This window comes from Eriocheir sinensis, chromosome 25 (genome assembly GCF_024679095.1).
Source record: "Eriocheir sinensis breed Jianghai 21 chromosome 25, ASM2467909v1, whole genome shotgun sequence".
Classification (NCBI taxonomy): domain Eukaryota; kingdom Metazoa; phylum Arthropoda; class Malacostraca; order Decapoda; family Varunidae; genus Eriocheir; species Eriocheir sinensis.
The window spans coordinates 7,587,654-7,605,276 of NC_066533.1; the positions used below are offsets into that span (position 1 = coordinate 7,587,654).

Here is a 17,623-nt window from a genome sequence, read left to right on the forward strand (position 1 = left end):
CGTCAGCCCACACTGCATGCCGAATAAATTGAAAGCAACCTAACCTAACAGCCTGATGTAACCAACCTAATGGGGGTCTTTGCCCCCCTCAACCTCTCCTATTTTTCAGAAGTAATTCGTTACTGCACTGCATTCAGGGACCAAAGAAACATTCTAATGTAAGTATTTCACATGAGGTGACTAACTCTCCTTCAACATTAGCTAAATTATGATATTGGCTGCTGCAGGAATGTATTTAAAATAAGGAAGGAGGATAACACCAGAAGGAACACCAGGAAAACCAACAAAACCAGACACTGGGAGATACTCTAAGTACAAGGACCTGACACCTGGCCATCCTTCCTGACACACACCAGCAGGCAAATCCATAGCAAAACAAACACCTCTACATGACCAGGGCAACACCGCCCTGCCCGGCACAGTGCAGGGGCAGGGGTGACAGGCTCAACAGGCCATGAATAGGTAAGGTCCCCCCATTACCCCCCCTCCCATGGCCTTCACCTCCACCTGAATCAATACCACACGTCCACATGAGTCCACACACGCACACACACACACCTTCACACACTCCCTAGGCCTACAACACAGCCTCCAAGCACCACATGTGTCAGGGAGGTAGAAAATGACTCATCCAGCATCGGTATTAGCGCCATTGATGTGAAAGGGGGTGGGGGGGACAGAATGGCACTGTGGGTGGATGGTGGCACAGTGGCACTCTCCTGAGGGTGGCACAGAGGGAAGGTGTGGCACAGCAGTCACGTGCAAACCATCCTTTTTTCTGATCAATTTCGTGGGTGATGGCAGACACCCACTCTCAGGTGACGCTTATTTCACTGTTTTTCTAATCTCTCACGCCCCTCCCAGCCTCCTCCCCTCCCCACAGCCTCCACCGGGCACTAACACTTCACTGTACACACGTAAGGGGCGCGTAATGGCCGTCAGTACCGTAGAAAATAAGGTTAATGCAAGTCTCCTCCTCCGCCTCTCCCCTGAGCTGACCCGAGACTACCAGAGCTGTTCGAACCCTAGGCGGGATGTGAGCCGCGCCGTGATTGGTCGGCGCGGGGAGCCTCGGGAGCCAGCCGGCCAATGGGGGCGCGTGTAACATCCTCTACCCACCGCGGTCCCTTTAAATCCCACTGACATTTAAAAGCCGTTAGGCCCGGTTAGGGAGTAGGATTGGTTCGTGTATTTCATTATTTAGGGATTAGATGCTCTCGGTTTCTTTGTTTTTTCTTTTCTTTTTTGGTTTCCGGTATGTGGTCAATGGCTAAGCTATCTTTGTCTCTTTTTATCTGCGCGCGCGCGCGCGCGCGTGTGTGTGTGTGTGTGTGTGTGTGTGTGTGTGTGTGTGTGTGTGTGTGTGTGTTGTTCACCCACGGTCTGATCACATGCTGGACTAGTGATATGTAAATATAATTTACGTAATATATATATATATATATATATATATATATATATATATATATATATATATATATATATATATATATATATATATATATATATATATATATATATATATATATATATATATATATATATATATATATATATATATATATATATATATATATATATATATATATATATGTGTGTGTGTGTGTGTGTGTGTGTGTGTGTGTGTGTGTGTTTAATGTTAAGGTTAAAGCTACCCACATCCCTACTACACACACACCTGCCTACCGCATATTCATTTACCTGCCGACCTTCCTACCTACCTGCTTACTTACCTGACTACCCACCTGCTTACCTACCTACCTACTACTACTTGCAGGAGCTGCCTTGTACAGGCCCACCGGCCTCTTGCAGACTCCTTACGTTTTTATGTTCTTACTTACCTACCAGAGTTGTCAATTCAAAATTTCGGATGTCACTACCTACCTACCCACCTACTTATTTATGCCTACTTAACTACGGGCGGGGCTGAGTCTAGGAGTGCTTAAAGGAAAACTCGACAAATTACATAACTCTGAAGTAACTTTGCTCCTCAATCAACACACACACACACATTCATCATTATCATTATATTTTGTTGACTACAACAACTATAATAACTTACTATCTACTAACGGGGATCATAATGAACAAACAAAAAAATAAATAAAATGATCCGGTAAAATAAACATAATCCTATATATAAAAAGGGTCAATCTTGATGCCCCATAGTGCAGTGGTTAACGTGTTCAGCATACAACCGAGTGATCCAGGGTTCGATTCCTACCATGGGCGAGTAATCCCATGAGTGAAAGCGAACAGCCAAGGCCGCCAGACCATGGACGTCTGATTCACCCCCGCTGGACACAAATAAGTAAATGCACTCTCGAAGTTGTTGACATGCCTTTATTAGGGAAGGAAAAATCATGTGGTTCATCGTTTTTATTTATTTGGTGACACGAATACAAATACCCTGATATTAGAAAATAATAAACAGTAAGAAAAAGACACAAATAAGTAAATGCACTCGAGATTGTTGACATGTCTTTACGAGGAGAGGGAAAATCACGTGGTTCATCAGTTATATTTATTTGGTTAATACAAAGACATTGGTAGTAAAGAAAATAAACACTAACAAACAAAATCGACGCAACAATAAATGCCATAAAATAAACATACACGAAAGTTGAGAAATCTATAAAAAAGAAGAAAAAAAAATGGATACCCTTACAAAGAAAAATCCATTAACGAAATATTGACAAAAGGGATAACGAGAGAGAGAGAGAGAGAGAGAGAGAGAGAGAACGTCCTTATTCCTTACTTCGAATGTTTACTTTTGGGCGGATTTTGGGGGTTGGTGGGTCAGGAGGGGGGGCGGGGGAGGGGGTGGGGGTGGGTGTCTGCTGGGGAGAGGAGAGGCGAGGGGATTTACAGGCGGGGGGCGATTCAGGGCCAAAGAGGTGATGATATCTGGGGGCGACACGAACTGGGGTGGAGGATGGGGGGGTGAGGCGGGAAGGAGTGAAGCGGGAGGGGGAGGCAGGGGTGTTAGGAGTGCCAGGAGGATAGTATAGTTTCGTTCTGGGGGTGATGAGGGGGGTGAAGGGGGAGTAGGGGGGACTGGGGGGGCTGAGACTTCTAGGATAATTTCTGGAGGCGTTGCAGGAGGATCTTCGTACTTTCTTCTCCTTCATGTTCTTCCTCCTTACCACTGCGTCATCAGGTCCTTGCCAGCCGGAGGAGAGGATCACAGACTCAGCGCGGCCTTCGGAGAAACACGTCTCTCTTGGCGTGGAGTCCTCGTCATCATCCTCACTTTGTAATGTATCTGAGTTCGAGTCCTCCGCGTCTTTATCTAGTGTACCGGGGGATTTCGGGGTTTTAAAGGGGTGGCTGGGCGTCCCTTTAGCTCTTTCCGTGCGTGAGGGGCGTGGCAGGGTGAAGCCAAAGACCTCCTTCCACCACTTCGGGCACGACAGACTCCTCCTCCTCCTCCTGCGTTGCGGCGTGGAGCTGATCGAAGCGCGGGAGGCTGGAGAGGCTGGTTGGGTGTGCCTCCTGACCTCCCCCTCGTCCAGCTCCTCCCCGGCCTGCCTCTTGCGTCGCGTCGGGGGCTGAGGCTGCAGGGAGGGCCGAAGCTCCATCCTCCGTTTGGCCATAAATATCAGAAAATCGAGGTTGTTCATTGTACTTTTCTGCGAGGTAGGCATGACAGCGGATGAATGTTGCTCTACACCGCCTAAAGTACTTCTGATTATGCAGCGATCAAGGATTCTACTCGAGTCTTTGGCAGTGACGAGGAAATAACTCCAAGACGGGAATGCTTTAACCCTTTAGTTCCATCAAAACGGTTCATAGACATGGTTTCTGTTCCACATCCACCGCCACCTCCTATCTCTTCATAAGCTCTTCATCAGCGTTTCCTTGTCATCTCCACCTCATCGTTAGTTTTAGATCCAAGCTCGTGTGTCCTTTTTCACGTGCGTCATTGAAAATTTGTATTCGTGTAAGACCACTACCTATGTGAGGAGATTAGATTTGGTACACCTTTTTCCGTTTTTCCTTTTTTGTTTGGTAATTATACGGTTAGAGGAGACGCTTCCGGCTCTTACATCAACAATTTCTAGAGGCCATAAATGAAATCAATCGGGTTCTAATTAGTCTTTATTTAGGTTCATGGTACAGAAAAAGGGTCAATCTATTCGTACCACCAAGGTCATGAAAGTCCCCATGGAAATACCCGGATATCCTACGAATGTCTTGTCAAATATGTTTACAAGGGCGCAGAAATATTAAGAATACACCCCAAAGACGCTATACAATAGGGCTCAAATTCGTCTCCTCGGATTTCCATATTATAATTGAACGAGGTATGGAAAAAATAGTACGAGCGAGCGTAATTTGGGAGAGTTCATGATGAGATGAGGTCAGTGGGGGTAGGGAGGTGGCCATGACAGCTAATAATGATAATTTGATTACTTTTTTCCCCTTTTTTTATGGAGCAGTGCGTTGCGGGGATCATTATTACTATTATTATTATTATTTTTTTTTTTACTGTTGTGCGCGTGGTCTGTCCCTTTGCCGAGAATATAATAATGATGATAATGATGATGATGACTGGAGGAAACGTATTTTTTGTTACTAATCATTACACATTATTACGCATCTTTTTCATTGCTCTATCTTCGTAAATAAAACTGATAATGATGACAATGGTGGTGATAATGGGAGGGAACGATTTATTCTATTACTCACCCTTACTCATCTTTTCTTTCTTTACTGTTGTTCTCTATGTCCGTCCCTAATTAACCCGCAAATAAAAGCGATTGTGTTAATGATAATGACTGGAGGACACGATCTTTTATTACTAATCTTTACTATTTATTATGATCTCTTTTAATCATTGTAGTTCCCTAGGTCTGTCTTGTTCCCCGTAAATAAAAGTAATAATAAAAATGATGACTGCAGGGAATTATTTTTTTACCCTCATTTTTACCGCCAATAAAAATGCTAATGCTAATGACGTTAATTATTATGCATCTCCTTTATTACTGCTGTTCCCGAGGTATTCCAGTAAATAAAAATGATGATAATAATGATGATGATTGGAGGAAACGATTTTTTTATTGGCAATTTTTACTAATAATTACGAATATCTTCTATTACTATTGTTCCATAATAATAATAATAATAATAATAATAATAATAATAATAATAATAATAATAATAATAATAATAATAATAATAATAATAATAATAATAATAATAATAATAATAATAATAATAATAATAATTGGAGAATATTATTTTTATTACTGATGTGTACTAATTATTATGAATCTTTTGTATTACTCATGTTCTCTCTCTCTCTCTCTCTCTCTCTCTCTCTCTCTCTCTCTCTCTCTCTCTCTCTCTCTCTCTCTCACTCCGTAAACAAAAATGACAACGATAATTATAATGATGATTGAAGGGAACGAAATTTGGGAGGTATTTTAACGAAGCGTCCATCCACCTCGCACCTTTACTTTATCTGTTTACATATTCGCGCACTGACCCACCACCACCACCATCACCACTGCCATTAGCCCCCCCCTTTCCCCTCCCCACCGTCATCAGCGTGCACCCAGCCCATCACGTCCTCCTAATCAGACCACCAGCCCGCCGCGCCTCGCCTCGCTCCGCCGTTGACCGATATAAACACACGATGACTCACACCAGACGAGCCTCAGCCACCCATCCACCGCCCATACCACCCACTTACCCGCCCGCCCGCCCAAGCTATCCCACCCACCTATCCCACTCAGATTCACTCCCTCCTGTCCTCCAGTTCCACTCACTCGTCTTCCTCTTCTTCTTTTGACCTGTTTCGCTTTGTATCGCTTCGTAGGTCTTCCTCCTCTTGGTAATCTCCTCCGTTTATTCACACACTTTGCTTTTCAGTTGGATTTCACGATTTCACGCTCCTTTTTACCTATCTTAACCTAACGCAACCTAACCCAGCTACCCCTCTCACTTCCCCGTCTCTTCCTTTATCTCTTCTCATTTCTCCTCTTCCCCTCCCTCTTCCTCCCCTTCCCTTCCTTTATCCTTTCTCTTTTCTCCTATTCCCCTTCCTCTTCCTCCCCTTCCTTTCCTTTATCTTTTCTTATTTCTCTCATATTACGATCTCGTCCACAATGTCCTTGGCCACCCTCACTCACATCCACCTCTCCGTTTGCCCTTCCACCACCCTCGCCACCTATCCTCTCTCCCCTACCCACCCATTCCACCGTCTATCCACCCTCCCCTTCCCGCCACCCGCCCACTCCACCGCCCATGCCGCCCGCCCGTCTGCCGCCGTGCCAAAAAGGGAAGCTATCTAACATTATGAAGTGCAAATCTCATACCTCATCTTTAATTATAAGGGCTCGGATCATCTTTATTTTTCTATCTTTTTAACGGTGTAAAGAGGTTCGCATTAGGAGGAAATAAACTAGAGGGCTTGATTAAGGTGTAATTGCAAAGAATACACACACACACACACACACACACACACACACACACACACACACACACACACACACACACACACACACACACACACACACACACACACACCTAAACAAACAAACAAACAAACACAAACACGTACAGCCCATCAACAACACGACCTACGAATTTCCACCCTAATAAACACACACACACTCACACACAACCAGTGCCGGCCCTTCCTATACGCTCACTCACTGGAGGGGGGAGGGGGGGCTTAGGATGTGTATAAAAAACAAAAAATCGGGCATGTCGAGATGGTACTTTTATAATTCCCCCGTGAAAAAAATTATTATAAGGATTAATATTAAAGGAACTCAAGTAAATTATATATATTCATTTACTTTACATTGCTTAGGACAGTGATGTAGCTTGTGGGATGAATACACATGGGGAAAATGTGAATAAAGAAGCGGGGGAGGGGGGGGGGGTTCCTAAAAAGATCCAGTTTGAGCCTCAGAAAGACCAGAACCGGATACATCATACATCTCCTCATATATCATACATCTCCTCTCCTCACCCCTCCACACACACAGTTGACCCTTAGACTGACAACTCTGCTATATTCGCACACTTTATACGTCAAGCGATCACAATATATTACACCATTAATAATAAACCCAACCTCCTATTTATACTCCACGTGGTCTTGACACTGACGGGCGTTAAGTGAATTGTAGCCCCGTTGAAAAAGCGTCTCGCCGTCCGTCAGGGCAAGCAAAGGTAAACAAAACGCACGCACACCCACCCAGACCCAGACCCAGATGTACGACTCAATGTCTGGTAGCCTGACACCCTTATTATTCCTGTAAACAAAGGCTGAGGTACCTTCTTTTTGTGTGTAGTACGATCTTATGTTTTAATTAACGTGGGGATAATTGTCGTACCCGAGAGAGAGAGAGAGAGAGAGAGAGAGAGAGAGAGAGAGAGAGAATGGCTTTTTCCAGTGGCAATATGGCTTTAAAACATCTTTCTTCCTTGACAAGCGATTCCTCATTATGTCACCTTCCCTCTTCCTCCTCCTCTTCCTCCTCCTCCTCCTCCTTCTCTTCCTCTCATGGCTCTCCCCTTCTCTCCTTTCTCCCCATCAACGTACTCTACATGTCTGGGGGCGTGGTATATAATCTTTCTATTAATACTGCCCCTTCCCTCCCTCCCTCCCTCCCTCTCTACCTTGTCTTGCCTCTCTCCCTTTCATCCTTCTCCCTCTCCCTCTCTCTCTCTCTCCCCTCCCGCCACCCGTCTTCTTTTCTCCCCTCCTCTCCTTCCCACCTATTTCATTTTCTCTTCCTTGGGTGAGAGAGAGAGAGAGAGAGAGAGAGAGAGAGAGAGAGAGAGAGAGAGAGAGAGAGAGAAAATGAAGCCGAAAGTCAATATATCAGGCTGAAGGATTCATGTCCTCCTCCTTCACCTCCTTCTCCTCCTCCTCCTCCTTATCTTCCTTTCCTCCGAAGCTGGACACCTGCCACAGTGACCTAGGAGAGAGAGAGAGAGAGAGAGAGAGAGAGAGAGAGAGAGAGAGAGAGAGAGAGAGAGAGAGAGAAATCGATATTCACAAAAAGACAAATAGATAAAGATGGAAAGATAGAGATAGAGATAAACATAGATAAAGACTGAATGAGAGATAAGACAGGAAGCGGAAAACGCACCATAAAAAAAGAAGAGCGATTATTCGATTCAAAGGACGGGATGTGATTACGTGATTGTGTGTGTGTGTGTGTGTGTGTGTGTGTGTGTGTGTGTGAGAGAGAGAGAGAGAGAGAGAGAGAGAGAGAGAGAGAGAGAGAGAGAGAGAGAGAGAGAGAGAGAGAAACACCCACCCTATAACTCATCCGGAAATACATTCACCATGACAACAAACACTTAATCATGACAAAACAAAGACAAAAAACAACCAAAAAATAAAATATGAAATAAAAGATGCGAAAATAAATTATATGCTTCCTCGCACGTTCTTGATTCATAAGGCAACGGACGGGACTTGGTAATTTATCGCTCCCACGTGCAAAACTCAGGTGGGCCAATCAAGGTGAAAAGGTGTGAGCCCAAAAAACAGGTGGAGAGTCTGAGCCGCATAATGACCTGATGAATGAATAGAGGAAGTTATTTATTATGCACAAGCTGAAAAAGGAGAGACACGAGGAGGAGGAGGAGGAGAAGAAGGAGGAGAAAGGGATGTAATATGAGAGAGGAAAGAAAGGATGAGGAAAGGAGCGAAAGAGGGAGAGATAGAGATGTGGCAGAGACAGGGAGAGATACGAGAGATAAAAGAAAGAAGAATGAAAGAGAAAGGAGAAACTCTGGAGAAGGAGGAGGAGGAGGAGGAGAAAGGGATGTGATATGAGAGAGGAAATAAAGGATGGGGAAAGGAGCGAAAAAGGGAGAGATAGAGATGGGGCAGAGACAGGGAGAGATACGAGAGATAAAAGAAAGAAGAATGAAAGAGAAAGGAGAAACTCTGGAGAAGGAGGAGGAGGAAGAGGAGGAGAAAGGGATGTGATATGAAAGAGGAAATAAAGAATGTGGCAGAGACAGGGAGAGATACGACAGATAGATAGAAAGAAGAATGAAAGAGAAAGGAGACAGGAGAAGAAGGAGGAGGAGGAGGAGAAAGGGATGTGATATGAGAGAGGAAAGAAATAATGGGGAAAGGAGCGAAAGAGGGAGAGATAGAGATGTGGCAGAGACAGGGAGAGATACGACAGATAGAAAGAAGAATGAAAGAGAAAGGAGACAGGAGAAGAAGGAGGAGGAGGAGGAGAAAGGGATGTGATATGAGAGAGGAAAGAAAGAATGGGGAAAGGAGCGAAAGAGGGAGAGATAGAGATGTGGCAGAGACTGGGAGAGATACGAGAGATAAATAGAAAGAAGAATGAAAGGGAAAGGAGAAACTCAGGAGAAGGAGGAGGAGGAGGAGAAGAAGGAGGAAAAAGGGATATGATATGAGAGAGGAAAGAAAGAATGGGGAAAGGAGCGAAAGAGGGAGAGATAGAGATGTGGCAGAGACTGGGAGAGATACGAGAGATAGATAGAAAGAAAAATGAAAGAGAAAGGAGAAACACAGGAGAAGGAGGAGGAGGAGGAGGAGTAGAAGGAGGAGAAAGAGATGTGATAAGAGAGAGGAAAGAAATGATGGGGAAAGGAGCGAAAGAGGGAGAGATAGAGATGTGGCAGAGACTGGGAGGGATACGAGAGATAAAAGAAAGAAGAATGAAAGAGAAAGGAGAAACTCTGGAGAAGGAGGAGGAGGAGGAGGAGGAGAAAGGGGTGTGATATGAGAGAGGAAAGAAAGGATGGGGAAAGGAGCGAAAGAGGGAGAGATAGAGATGTGGCAGAGACAGGGAGGGATACGAGAGATAGATATAAAGAAGAATGAAAGAGAAAGGAGGAACACAGGAGAAGGAGGAGGAGGAGAAGGAGGAGGAGGAGGAGGAGAAGGAGAAAGGGGTGTGATATGAGAGAGGAAAGGAAGGAAAGGGAAAATAGGGACAGAGGTGGAGGAGAAAGGGAGAGATTACGAGAGAAAGAAAGAGAAAAGGAAGAGAATGAAGGGAAGGACGCAAGGTGATGTAGAAAAGAGACAGAAAAGAGATAAAGAAAATACGGAATAAAAAAGAATGGAGGCAAAGAACAAAAGAAAAGGAGAAAAATGAGGAAGAGGGACACGGAAAGAATAAAGGGAGGGAAATAAAGAAGAAGGAGAAGAGAGAGAGAGAGAGAGAGAGAGAGAGAGAGAGAGAGAGTGTGTGTTGACCTAAGCAAGTAGACATTATCCCACCTACACCTTGTCTCTCCACCTCTCCTCTCCCTCCACTCTCCCTCTCTCTCCACCTGCGACGCGTCTGTGGTGGTGGTGGTGGTGGAGGTGGAGGTGGTGGTGTGAGTCATAAGGTTCCTGGTCGGTTTCTTTTTTTTTTCTTCTTTATTTTTTATCCATATGTTCCTTTATCTACTTGTCCACCTTTTAATCTATCTATTTTCCTTCTTTTATTTGCTTTTCTTATTTCTGATTTTTACTCTATTTAAATGTCTCTTTCCCTCTTATGTGTTCTTCAATTTTTTTTTTACTTTTTATCCTTCTGTCTTTTTTACTTTTTTTTTTTAATTTCTGTCCTTAACTCTATATCTATCTATCAATATGTTTATCTTTCCGTCGACCTATCAGTCAATATATCTACTTTTCTATCTATCTATCGTTCTTTTTCCTATCCACCCCTTTCTTTATTCTTCTTCACTCATTCATTTACTTATCCACCTATCGTTCTTTCTTCCTTTCCATCCCTCTCAGTCTTTTCTCTCCTTCATTCATGCATCCACTCGTTCTTTTTCTGTTTCTCTTTTAAAACACATAATTCCTTTCTTTTCCTTTCCTGCCATCTATATCTTTCATCTCCTAATACATTCATTCATTTCACTTTTCTCTTACTGCTAACACATTAATCTTTTCTTTTCCTCCCCGTCATTTATCTCTTTCCTTTTCTCTCCCATTCATCCACTCCTTCCCTTTATCTCCTTCACTTCTTTTCTTTACCTTTTATGTCATTTACTTTTTTTTCCCCTCTTCCATTCACTCAGTACTTTCTCTTCTCTTACTCCTTATACATTAACCGTTTCTTTCAACTTTCTATTGTCAATCTTTCCTTTGCTCTCCCATTAATTTACTCCATCCCATTCTCTCTCTAACTCAAAATATATTAATAAACCTTTCCTTCCCTTCCTGTCATACATCTCTTTCCTTTCTTCTCTCCGTCATTCATTCTCTTTCTCTCTTGCACTGAACATTTTACCCCTTCGTTTCTTTCCCTTCCTCTCATTCATCTCTCTCCTTTCTTCTCCCATTCATTCCTTCCCTTCTTCTCTTCCTCTGAACACTCTCACCCTTCCTCTCATTTATCTCTTTCCTTTCTTCTCCCTTTCATTCCTTCCCTTCTTCTCTTCCTCTGAACACTCTCACACTTCCTTTCTTTCCCCTCCTGTCACCTATCTATTTCCTCTCCCATTTCTCACTCTCACTTTCCTCTCTCCTTCTCTGTCTCACCTTCACCATTAGTATTCTTACCTGCCTTTGTAGAAGCTGGCACTGACACCACTCTCTCTCTCTCTCTCTCTCTCTCTCTCTCTCTCTCTCTCTCTCTCTCCTCTTTTTTTGTTCATATTTTGCTTAATTTTTCAAGTCTTTGTGCTAACCGATATTATTTCTTCGATTTATGGCGTGTGGAAAGACTTAAGGGTCTCTCTCTCTCTCTCTCTCTCTCTCTCTCTCTCTCTCTCTCTCTCTCGTCCTACACAAGGCCACACCTACACACTCCTACACAAACACTTTCCCTTTGTTTACCGCCCTGAGAGAGAGAGAGAGAGAGAGAGAGAGAGAGAGAGAGAGAGACTGACCTTTGATAATATTTTTCTTTCCTTATTTGTTTTTACTTTCGTATTAATAATCTACTATTATTTCTAACCTTATCATTATTTTTATACGATGCAAGATTCTACTAATATATATAAGGCACTTTTTTTCCGTTTAGTCTTTAATAATATACTTTTTCTTTGTTCTCTCTCTCTCTCTCTCTCTCTCTCTCTCTCTCTCTCTTCCTGCCACTCCTTTTTCCTCTAAACTTTTTAATCTAATTTATTTCCGAGTTACCTAATTTCAGCTGTGTTTGTAAATGAACATAATAAGAAACACACACTCATACTCTCTCTCTATCTCTCTCTTTATCTCTATCTATCTCTCTATCTCTCTATCTATCTATCTATCTATCTCTCACACCAGCTGGCCTCCTTTGATTTAGTGCACCTGTGTGGCGGCGATGGCTGGGCAGGCGGGGCGAGATGAAATAGAGAGACGGAGGGGCAACGCGAGACAGATGGAGAAACGTGAAATACGAGACAGGAGGGACTGGAGGAGGGAGGGAGAGAGACCATGGAGAGAGACGGAGATAAGGGAGGAGGAGCGGAGGAGGGAAAAGGGAGTGAGGGAGAGAGAAGAAAGGGAGGGAGGGAAGAGGGAGCGTAGACGGAACGATTAGGAGAATGACAGATGAGGTGAAATAAAGATAATAACGATAATGATAAGTGACAATGGAATAAAATCATAGAAAGGAAGGAGAAGAGAAGGGAAATGGAAACAGGAAGATGGAAGGGAAAAGCAACAGAAAAGAAGAGAAATGAAATAGAAAGAACGGAAAAGGAACAGAAAGGAAGGAGAAGAGAACGATAATGATAAGTGACAATGATAAAAGAATAATAGAAAGGAAGGAGAAGAGAAGGGAAATGGAAACAGGAAGATGGAAAGGAAAAGCAACAGAAAAAAAGATAAATGAAATACGAAGAAAGAAAGGAAAAGAACAGAAAGGAAGGAAAAGAGAACGATAATGATAAGTAACAATGATAAAAAAATAATAGAAAGGAAGGAGAAGAGAAGGGAAATAGAAACAGGAAGATGGAAAGGAAAAGCAACAGAAAAGCAGAGAAATGAAATAGAAAGAAAGGAAAAGGAACAGAAAGGAAGGAAAAGAGAACGATAATAATAAGTGACAATGATAAAAATAATAATAGAAAGGAAGGAGAAAAGCAAGGAAATAAAAACAGGAAGATGGAAAGGAAGAGCAACAGAAAAAAAGATAAATGAAATACGAAGAAAGAAAGGAAAAGAACAGAAAGGAAGGAAAAGAGAACGATAATGATAAGTGACAATGACAAAAATAATAATAGAAAGGAAGGAGAAGAGAAGGGAAATAGAAACAGGAAGATGGAAAGGAAAAGCAACAGAAGAGAAATGAAATAGGAAAAATAAAGGAAAAGGAGCAAAATGGAAAAAAAGAGAACTTATAACATATGATAAACAGGATGACATACGAGAAAAAAAATAATAACAAAAATAATAATAAGCGAAACTAATAAAAATAACAATACTACTACTTTCTAAACATGAGTACGTAGTAAATTCAACTCCCAACAGACGTATACCATAACTTTCAACAATTACCTCCCGACAGATCACTAGCCTTGTCTCGTGTTTGTTAGGGTGGGAGTGTCGCCGCCCTGTTTGTTTACCTGTGACGTCACGAGGCGCGCAAGGCTGACGGCTCTTTTGTCGCGGCTGTCATGTATATTTTTATTGTTTAACTGTTGAGGAGCAAAGAAATAACCTCCTTGGTGATGTGACAAGCGAAAATAAAGGAATGGTATGTGTGTGATGGGATGAGAGTTAGTATTTTTAGCTTCTTCATTTTCTTCGCATCCTTTTTCTTTCCTCTTGCATTCTTATTTTTTCTTATTTTTTTCGATTCCTCCTTCTTTTGCTTCCTCCCTTTGTCTCGTCTTTATTTTCCTTTCTTTTCTTCTTTTCTTGTTCTTACTATAAATCATCAATATCTTGCAGTTCTTTTTTTTTCTTCATATTTCTTCTCAACAAATCCTCCTCGTCCTGCTTCTTCTTCTTCTTCTTCTTCTTCTTCTTCTTCATAATCCTCCTCTTATACCTACTTACCTGGCCAAATATCGACCTTCTCTCTCTCTCTCTCTCTCTCTCTCTCTCTCTCTCTCTCTCTCTCTCTCTCTCTCTCTTTATCCTTCCCTCGTCCTCTTCCTCTTCTTCCCCTTTCTCTTCCCCTCTTCCTCTTCCTCTTGTTCCCGTTTCACTTCTCCTCTTCCTCTTCCTATTCTTAACCTTTCTCTTCCCCTTCCTCTTGTTTCCCTTTCTCTACCCCTATTCCTCTTTCTCCTCCCCTCTTCCTCTTCCTCTTGTTCCCCTTTCTCTTTACTCTTCCCTTTTCCTCTTTCTCCTCCCCTCTTCTCTTCCTCTTGTTTCCATTTCTCTTCTCTTCTCTTCCCTTTTTCCTCTTTCTCTTCCCTTTTTCCCTTTCCTCTTGTTCTCTTTTCTCTTCTCTTTCTGCTCCCCTCTTCCTCTTCCTCTTGTTTCCGTTTTGCTTCTTCTCTTCCTCTTGTTTTCATTTCTCTTTACTCTTATCTCCTCTTCCTCTTCCTCTTATCCTCCCCTTTATCTTCCCCTCGTCCTCTTCCTCTTATCCTCCCCTTTATCTTCCCCTCGTCTCTTCCTTTTCCCCTCACACGTTATTTGCCTCCCACTGCGATAATTGGCATGGGAGACACCACCACCACCACCACCACAGCCCCTCCCACTACCACCACCATCACCACCAGCCCTCCCCCCACCACCACCACCACCGCCGCCGCCGTCGCCCACAGTCCTCAAGCCCACATGCGGGCCGTTCAAGTTCGTCAATTTCCTCCTCTCTCTCTCTCTCTCTCTCTCTCTCTCTCTGGATGCGGGTGAGGGGAAAAGGAATGGGGATGGCCACACGTTTCTCTCTCTCTCTCTCTCTCTCTCTCTGTCTGTCTGTCTGTCTGTCTGTCTCTCTTTCTTTTTTCTTTCTTTCTTTTTACAGCTTAGATATTGCAATTGAACACATATATGTCGATGAGCAGGCAACACTCTCTCTCTCTCTCTCTCTCTCTCTCTCTCTCTCTCTCTCTCTCTCTCTCTCTCTCTCTCTCTCTCTCTCTCTCCTCATGCCTCTCTCTCTCTCTCTCTCTCTCTCTCTCTCTCTCTCTCTCTCTCTCTCTCTCTCTCTCTCCATCATTATTGCCGGAGGGACTTAAATAGGACGTTCTTCGCATAACTGTCTCTGTTTTTATCGCTCTCTCCCCTTTCTCTATTTCCCTTCATCAAGTCTACCTGTAAATCCTCACCTGCCATAAGCTCTCCCTCTCCCCCTCCTCCCCACGTGACGGCTGGGACGACACTGAAGCCAGACCCGTTGGTGACCCTATACATTATAAATCATGGCCTTCTTAATGGGGTTTGCAAGCTTTAGTTTCACGCTGAGGAGTTGGTAATGATGGAGAGCTTGGATGCGAAATATATTAAGTTGTTTTTGTCAGACGCATCCACCGCTTACATCAACCATTTCCAAGGACCAAAGAAGAGATCAGCCGGGTTGTAATGAGTGGTATTTTAGATTCATGGTAGTTGGTTACAGAAGATGGGTCAAACAAACTACATCCAGGAAATGCCCACAACTACGAAAGCCTTGTCAAATATGTGTGTGTTTGGGCGCCGATATGTTTAGGTAAATATACGACCATTAGCCAAATAAGCTCCCGAATGTAAAATGAATATGTTGTTTAAGTCTTTTGTGTGTTTCCTTCCTTCCTTCCTTCCTCATGTTCTTTTGTTTTTATGTTCTTATGATATTGAATGAGGTTGTTAGTGGGGGACTGTTTTGAGTGATGTTACGCAAATATTGGTAGAATTTATATATTGTTTAAATCTTTGTATTTATGATAGTGAAAGGAATAGTTTAGTGTTAAAGAGGGATTGTTCTGAGTGATGTAAAAAACGGGTAGCATTTATATATTGTTTTAATGTTTATGTGTTTATGTTACTGAAAGGAAATGTTAGCGCAAGAGATGGACTGTTTTGAGTGATGATACGCAAATATTGGTAGAATTTATATATTGTTTAAATTTTTGTATTTGTGATAGTGAAAGGAATAGTTAGTTGTTATGACGGATTGTTCCGAGTGATATAAAGACTGGTAGAATTTATATATGGTTTTAATTTTTATGTGTTTATGATACTGAAAGGAAATGTTAGCGCAGGAGATGGACTGTTTTGAGTGATGTTACGTAAATAGTGATAGAATTAAATATATATTGTTTTAATCTTGATGTGTTAATGATACTGAAAAGAAGGAAATGTTAGTGTTAAAGGTGGAACGTGCTATATGGCGTTACGAAATAAAAAGGGAATCAATATCATGTTCCTTTTTTTGTCCCTTGTTGCCGATCAGATCTAAATCTCCGCGCCGCGTGTGACGAATCGTGGAAATATCTCGTTAAAAAATAAGTTTGGTCATCAGAAAAAAATAGTAAAAAATCATGGTCGGTGTAATTTTTTTTGTCGTTCCCCGAAATATGACGAATCGCCGGAGTTCATCAAGTATTTTATTTTTTAACTTATTATAATTTCCCCTCCAACCAGCATACGAAACAGGAGGAGGAGGAGGAGGAGGAGGAGGAGGAGGAGGAAGATTAAAAAAAGGTGCAGGTGGAGAGGATGAATAAAAAATACACAGGAACATAAAAATAACTAAAGAGGAGGAAGAGAACGAGGAGGAAGAGGAGGAGGAGGAGGAGAAGCAGGAGGATTAAAAAAGATGTGGAGGTCTATAAGAAAAAAACCCCACACACATACCTAAGAAGAGGATACGGAAGAGGAAGAGGAGGAGGAGGAGGAGGAGGAGGAGGAGTGAAGAGGAGAAGGAGGAGAAGGAGGAAGAGGAGGAGGAGGAGGAGGAGGAGGAATTTTAGAGAGATGTGCAGGTGGAAAAGAAAAAAAATATACGTGAGCATAAGAAGAGGAGAAGGAGGAGGAGGAGGAGGAGGAGGAGGAGGAGGAGGAGGTGTACGTGAGTTTAACAATGACTTCAGAGCAAGAGGAAGGAAGAACAAAGTGTCTCTTCCTCTTTTTTCCTCCTCCTCCTCTTCTTCCTCTTCCTCCTTCGGCCCAGTAACTCCTCCAAGTCCCTGTTTCTCTTTTTTTACTCCTATTTCCTCTTCCTCCTCCCTCGCCACACCTCCTTTTTTCCCTCGTTTTTCCTTGACGTTTTCTTCCTCCTCCTCCTCCTCCTCCTCCTCCTTCAATTGTTCCTTTCTCTTCTTTCGCTTCCCATAAGTTGCTGTTTCCTTCTCTTTCCTCCTCCTTTTTTTACTTCCTTTCTTCTGCTTTCTATTTTCGTTTTTATTTCTCACGTTAATCGCTCGTTCCAGTTTAGTTTAATCTACTTTCCTTCATTTCCTTCATTCCTTGTCTACGTTTCCTTACCAGACTTTTTTTTTCTTTCTTTATCGCGTGTATCTTTAGCCACTTCTTCGCTCCTCTATTCAAACACTTTTCTCTCGTTTTCTTTCTCCCTTTTTTCTCTCCTTCCTGTCATTTGCTTTTCTCCGCCCTCATTCACCCTTTCTTTGCCTCTCCCTTCCCCTCTTCACCTTCTCATTATCAAGCTTACCTTCCTCTTCTTGCCTCTTTTTGCCCCTCCTACATCGTTTCCTACTTCCTCTCTCTCTCTCTCTCTCTCTCTCTCTCTCTCTCTCTCTCTCTCTCTCTCTCTCTCTCTCTCTCTCTCTCTCT

General features: G+C 42.7%; 1 protein-coding gene across 3 annotated transcripts in view; it reads right to left on the reverse strand.

Moving 5' to 3' along the window:
* LOC127003281 (cytoskeleton-associated protein 5-like) overlaps positions 1–17,623 on the reverse strand; it is a 72,650-nt gene that overhangs the window by 31,591 nt on the left and 23,436 nt on the right. For 2 of the 3 annotated variants that reach the window (XM_050869741.1, XM_050869739.1), the window contains exon 1: positions 946–1,041. The exons of the other annotated variant lie outside the window; for it this stretch is intronic. The gene's annotated coding sequence lies outside the window, so the exon portion shown is untranslated. Of the gene's footprint in view, positions 1–945; positions 1,042–17,623 lie in introns of those variants that run through there. 3 annotated transcript variants of the gene reach the window in all.